This window comes from Vicia villosa, linkage group LG7 (genome assembly GCF_029867415.1).
Source record: "Vicia villosa cultivar HV-30 ecotype Madison, WI linkage group LG7, Vvil1.0, whole genome shotgun sequence".
Classification (NCBI taxonomy): domain Eukaryota; kingdom Viridiplantae; phylum Streptophyta; class Magnoliopsida; order Fabales; family Fabaceae; genus Vicia; species Vicia villosa.
In genome coordinates, this window is record NC_081186.1 from 13,802,841 (window position 1) to 13,809,210 (window position 6,370).

The following is a 6,370-nucleotide window of genomic DNA, read 5'->3' on the forward strand; positions in this document are numbered from 1 at the left end:
TTGAGTTTATGGCATAATTTAGAAGAGCTTTGAACCATTACATGCAAGGTTTGAAGCCAGAATCACTAAGTTCCATGGTATACATGGAGATAAAATTCACATCGTAATTAAGAAACGAATGTGTAATTCTTTTTCGTAATTCAAAATCATGAGGGTTATTGATAATTATCAAAGAGTATTTTATTGAAGAATTCAGCTATTACTCAAAATTTTTTTATTTTTTAGGGATGAGATCAATTCAGAAGTGCCTTAATTGCATCTTTTATTAAAAAAGACTTCTCTTTCTTATTTCGTTATTTATAGAACAGACAGAATTGAATTGGTCTAATTCAGAACCGTTCGATCTATTTTCATCTTCTAGATCTTAGGGATATATCACTCGACAGTCAAAAAAATGGGTACTGTACTCTCGGGTCGGGTGAATTCCATAATAGACGCCTGTTGGCATACCAACCTTCTTTCTCCTTTCAGGACAACACCAGGACCTAGGGCCTAGGACCTATCCGAAAAATTATGTACTTATTGGTCGTGAATATCTGAATAGGACAAATCACCCCGTGGATCTCTTTATTTGCTTCAAAACAAGTAGGCTCGGTCAACGGAAATAGGTATTCTCCATATTAGTAGGGGATCTTCTCAATTGAAAGATCCCCTAATTTCGACTTGAGACGACGAGAAAGAAAGTATCTATTTTATTTCATTTTTCAGTTAAACCAATCGTTCATTATTGGAACATATACTAACAACCATCTCGTCTGGGAAAAGCCATTTTTTTCTCAACAATGTCTTTGTGAGTTGAGCCAATAGGGTTCCGTTAGATAGAAACAGATTTGATAAATATTGATAACTCTCGTATAGAGTATTAGAACGAAACAATTCATTTGATACTGAACTCTTGGTTCTAAACCATCTCTCGTGATTAATCAACAATTCTAAATTCTGTTCTTGGATATTCTTCCTAAACCAGCGTTTATTAAGATATTTCCAATAATTTTTTTTGGTTTAGGAAGTCAACAGTATCCTTGACATCTCTTCATCTGGAGAAAATTCTTGATGTGAAAACACATATACAAAAGGATCCGCTTTGAATAGCAAAAAGAGTGGATCTGCGGGGTCCCAAATGAATTGGCTTATTTTAAAAAACCCTTGTTCGTTGGAAAATCTCGCTCGTGTCTGGTCCTGCATGGTTCCATCCTGCAAGAACTCCGAATCATTCTCTTGAACCTCACCCTCTTCATCATAATCATCAATGATCTGTTTGTCCTGAAATGACCCTTCCCGGTAGGGAAATCTCAATTCATTGGACCCTTCGTCAAAGAGAAAGCCCCAAGGGCGCCACAGTCTAGGAGCCCAAAGTATGTGATTGAATAAATCCTCCTCTAGCGGTTGCGGGTTGAAGACTCCTTCTCCTTCCCCTTCTTCGAACCCCGATTCATATTTTTGATAGAGAAATCTATGATCAACGATAGAAGAAGACCCTTTTTGAATCATATTTAAGGGATTTCTTGGTTCGGACCGAAGAAGCAATGCCACTCCATCATTATCAAACCGACTTCCTGTCTGTGAGGGTTCCAGCAGAGCACCTTGTATTTCTAATAGCCCATGAACTAGATCAGAATCATTCTCAAAGAGTCTATAAGAAGTGATCCCATCATCTTTTTCATTAGGTCCGGGTCGAGACCAAAGGTCTTGAGCGACCGATCCGGCAGAACAATTCAAAAGATAAAGAAGTATAGTTAATTTCTTCATGCTTGTTCCAAGTTCCAAGTACCATCTGTACAAATAAGAATCCCCCTCCTCACATGATTTCTTCTTCATATAGATAGATATAGGATCGATAGAGCAATTACTTAGAAGTAGATTTTGTGAAACAGCCCTCCCTATCTGATAAAAAGGATCCCATGATCCTTAATCCCCCCTCTTATCTGAGATCTAAAATCCCAAGTTTGTTTATGAAGAGCAGATCGAATTATATTAGTGTCTATACTAGATTTCTTTTGTATAATACTAATTGATAGCGCCTCATTAGTAAGTGCTACAAGATCTCGTACATTAGAACCCAGAGTTATAGACCCCAATCCATTAGTATCAAATATTTTCTTTTCCAAGTGAAACCCCCTCGTATATGAAAGAGTAAAAAAGTGCTTTCTTTGTTGTGGAATAAGAAGCCTTCGCATCTTAATGCATGTATGTAATTTATTCGGAGCTATTAAAGCAGGGTCTACTTTTTTTGGAATATGAGTAGAAGCAATAACAAGAATATTTCTAGTAGAACCGTTTTCCGAATCCCTGGAAAGAGAGTTCGCCAATATACCCAGCGATAAGACATTCGACTCATGGTTACAAGCGTTTTTGGGCCAAACGAACATCACCAATGAATTCAGGGGATGATTTTACATAGATCTGGGCCATGCTTGTTTTCGTTATCAATGATTTTTGCAGGTTTTGATTTTCGAAGGATTTTCTGCAAGAAAATCCGCAGCAAATCCCTGAGCTAAATCCGCAACAAATTTTGGAGAAGATGATGAATAGTAGCGTGGACCTTTTGACTTCATGCGTGGCTGTTTGGCGATGTCCCATTGGCCAGTCAACCAAAGGCTCACTCTCTCTCCACTACCATTGGCTTACGCGCGATGACCGGACCCCACTTTTGACTAAGTTTATTTTGCACACATTTTTAACTATTTCATCATTTTCACGCGTTTGATTTGCAGATGATGATTGCAGCATAAATGGCAGACAGGCGCCAGGAATAACCTGGAGGGCCTGGGTTCGATCCCAGCGGTCCTCTATAATTTTTGGTCCAATTTTCTTGTTGTTTTCATGCTTTTCACTACTTTTTCTTAACAAACAATTAAGTAAATAACCATTAAATAACACATTAACCATCATCATTTAGGATTAGGGTATTAAAATTAATTATTATTTTTTTAAATAATTTAGTTTAGTTTGATTATATTGTTTTCTTTAAATCATCTAAAATACAAAAACAAAACAAAAACAATCATTTTCTTTTGCTAGATTTTAATTAACATAATCACTAGGTTTAGGAATTAAAATTAAACATTTTAATCAATTTTGATTAATGATACAAAATTAAATTAATTATAATTAATTAACTCAGAATTAGTTTTTTTTTCTAAAATAATTTATTTCAGGGTGCAAATTAACCATTAAGATACTTCTTCTTTAATCTTTTTTTTTAATCTCAAACTTTCTCCCGATTTCTCCTCTCATCTCGAAATCCCTTGTATGGCGCGTGTTTGTCTGTTTTATTGCTCGCATTTAGGCATTAGAATGTACATAGGTCAAATGTAAATATCATAGTGAATCTCTTTACTTTCCCGCACCTTTAACTTCCGTATTTTTATTATATATTGTGTTAGATGTATGCTTAAATTAGGGCGTGTATGGTAAGACTGAATCAAGCGCTAGCTAACCTAAATACAAGATTAAATACCTGAATCCAACACACTTGCACGCACTCACCCTTAGGGTACGCCCCTCTTGGTTGCCTTCGATTAAAAGGTCGTGTCCCTCGAATGTAGAGGTACCTATTAGCAAAAGTCACTCGATTAAAAATCATCGCAAAGATCATAAGTCCCTCGATGACCCACGATGTTGCCTATGATGATATGATCTAGTCCCTCGAATGGTTGCCTACGAAACGATGATTGTCCCTCCGAATATTGCTAAAGGTACCTCTACTTGTTGCCTTCAAACGACCTCGATGACCCGCACATCCAATATAACAAGGATTTCCTACTTCTATATAGTATGGATAATCCTGGGAATCGTAAAAAGTATAGAAAAGGACCAATTAGTTAGGTTAGTGCTCTTAACCTGCTTAGCTCAATGAAAAAATATCTTTTCACTACTATTTCAAAAAACTAAGGCTACGCATTTACGCTAAAGTCCTTATGCCCCTCTTAAACTCAAAACAAACAAACATGAGCTAAGCAAGTTAAGAGCCCGTAGATAACTACAGATGAAAAGGGTGCTTGCACCTTCCCTTTTCATAACTTACCCCCCGAGCCCGTTTTCTTTCAAATAAGGTCTTTTTCTGTACTTTTTACCTTTCCTAACATTGGACAAAATAAAAGTCGGTGGCGACTCATGCTCACCGCAACATTGGTTGCTTTAAAAAATAAAAGTCAGTTCACCGAGTTACAGAACTGGCGACTCTGCTGGGGACATATTTTTAAGAGGGGTTTACCTTAGGGTTTAGTTTAGTATAAATGTTCTCAATTGTTTGTTTTGTGTGCTTTATTTTTAAGGGTATTGTTTGGGTTTTCTTGTGTGAAAGATCCTACACCCGGATCTGAAGGATAGAAAAACACTTAGAAAGGGGGGGATTGAATAAGTGTGACTTTAAATCTTGGACGATAAAAATAAATTGCACAATTATTTTTATCCTGGTTCGCTGTTAACGAAGCTACTCCAGTCCACCCCCGCAGAGATGATTTACCTCAACCTGAGGATTTAATCCACTAATCGCACGGATTACAATGGTTTTCCACTTAGTCCACGACTAAGTCTTCTAGAGTATTCTGATCACAACTTGATCACTCCAGGAACAACTGCTTAGACAACTTCTAAGACTTTTCTAGAGTCTACTGATCAACCTGATCACTCTAGTTACAAACTGCTCAGCCAACTGCTAAGACTTCCTAGAGTATACTGATCACACGATCACTCTAGTTCCTTACAACTTAATGTAATTCTAAGAGTATTACAAATGCTTCTTAAAAGCGATAATCACAACTGTGATATTTCTCTTTAACGTTTAAGCTTAATCTCACTAAGATATTACAACAGCAATGTAGTGAGTTGATGAAGATTCTGAGCTTTGATTGAATAGCGTTTCAGCAAGTTTATTTTCGTTCAGAGTTGTTAAGAATTGGCAACCTTGCTTCTCATCAGAACTTCATATTTATAGGCGTTGAGAAGATGACCGTTGAGTGCATTTAATGCTTTGCGTGTTCCGTACAGCATTGCATTTAATGTTATACGCTTTTGTCAACTACCTCGAGCCTTGTTCACGCTGTGTCTACTGACGTTGCCTTTAGTAGCTTTAACGTTCCTTTTGTCAGTCAGCGTAGTCTGCCACCTGTACTTCCTTCTGATCTGATGTTTGTGAATACGACGTTTGAATATCATCAGAGTCAAACAGCTTGGTGCATAGCATCTTCTGATCTTCTGACCTTGAAGTGCTTCTGTTGCGTGATACCATCTTCTGATCTTCAGTGCTTCTGATCTCATGTTCTTCTGATGCTTCCATAGACCCATGTTCTGATTCTGCTTCGACCATCTTCTGATGTCTTGCCAGACCATGTTCTGATGTTGCATGCTGAACCATTTGAGACACAACTTCTGAGCGCTGAATTATGCGTACTCTTTATATATATTTCCTGAAAGGGAAATTGCATTGGATTAGAGTACCATATTATCTTAAGCAAAATTCATATTATTGTTATCATCAAAACTAAGATAATTGATAAGAACAAATCTTGTTCTAACAATCTCCCCCTTTTTGATGATGACAAAAACATATATAAATGATATGAATTTGCGATCAGAAAGAGTAGACGGCAAAAGACAAATTACACAGCTATAGCATAAGCATATGAATATGTCTCCCCCTGAGATTAACAATCTCCCCCTGAGATAAATAATCTCCCCCTGAAATAAATACTCGAAGAACTTTAATGAAAGACTTCCCTGATTATTTCGGTAGAGACGATCATATAAGCTTCTGCCTTCAGAGAATTCATAGCTTCTGACTTCTGCTTCCATTGGACAGCTTCAGAACTTGAATTTCTTTAGATCCTTAGAACACTCACAGCTTCTGATTCCTGCTTCCATCGTGGACAGCTTCAGAACTTGAATTTCTTTGATCTTCAGAACATTCACAGCTTCTGACTTCTGCTTCCATTCAGGACAGCTTCAGAACTTGAGTTTTCTGGATCTTTTAGAACATTCACATCTTCTGATTTCTGCTTCCCTCGGATAGCTTCAGAACTTTGAATGTCTACCAACATCACTTCATGCTAGATTTGTATCAGAACATTATTGAATGTACCAGAGCATCATCAGAGCATCTCTACATCCTGAAATGTTACAGAACAAAAACTAAACGACAAAAGTCAGCATGAACGAGTTAGAACATAAAATGTATGTTTGAACACATTATATGTATCAGAGCCATATAGGCTGAAATAATGTATCAGAGCAAATAATGTATCAGAGCCATAACATTATATGTATCAGAGCAAATAGAATTTTGTCAGAACAGGATAGACAATGACATTCAAATTCTATTATCAGTGCTTCTGATTCATTCTTCTTTCTTGCTTCTGATCTCTGAAGC

General features: G+C 37.0%; 1 pseudogene; it reads right to left on the bottom strand.

The window, feature by feature from the left end:
* Nucleotides 1-381: 381 nt before the first annotated feature.
* Nucleotides 382-2,369, bottom strand: LOC131618682 (protein Ycf2-like; annotated as a pseudogene).
* Between the last annotated feature and the right edge of the window lie 4,001 nt (nucleotides 2,370-6,370).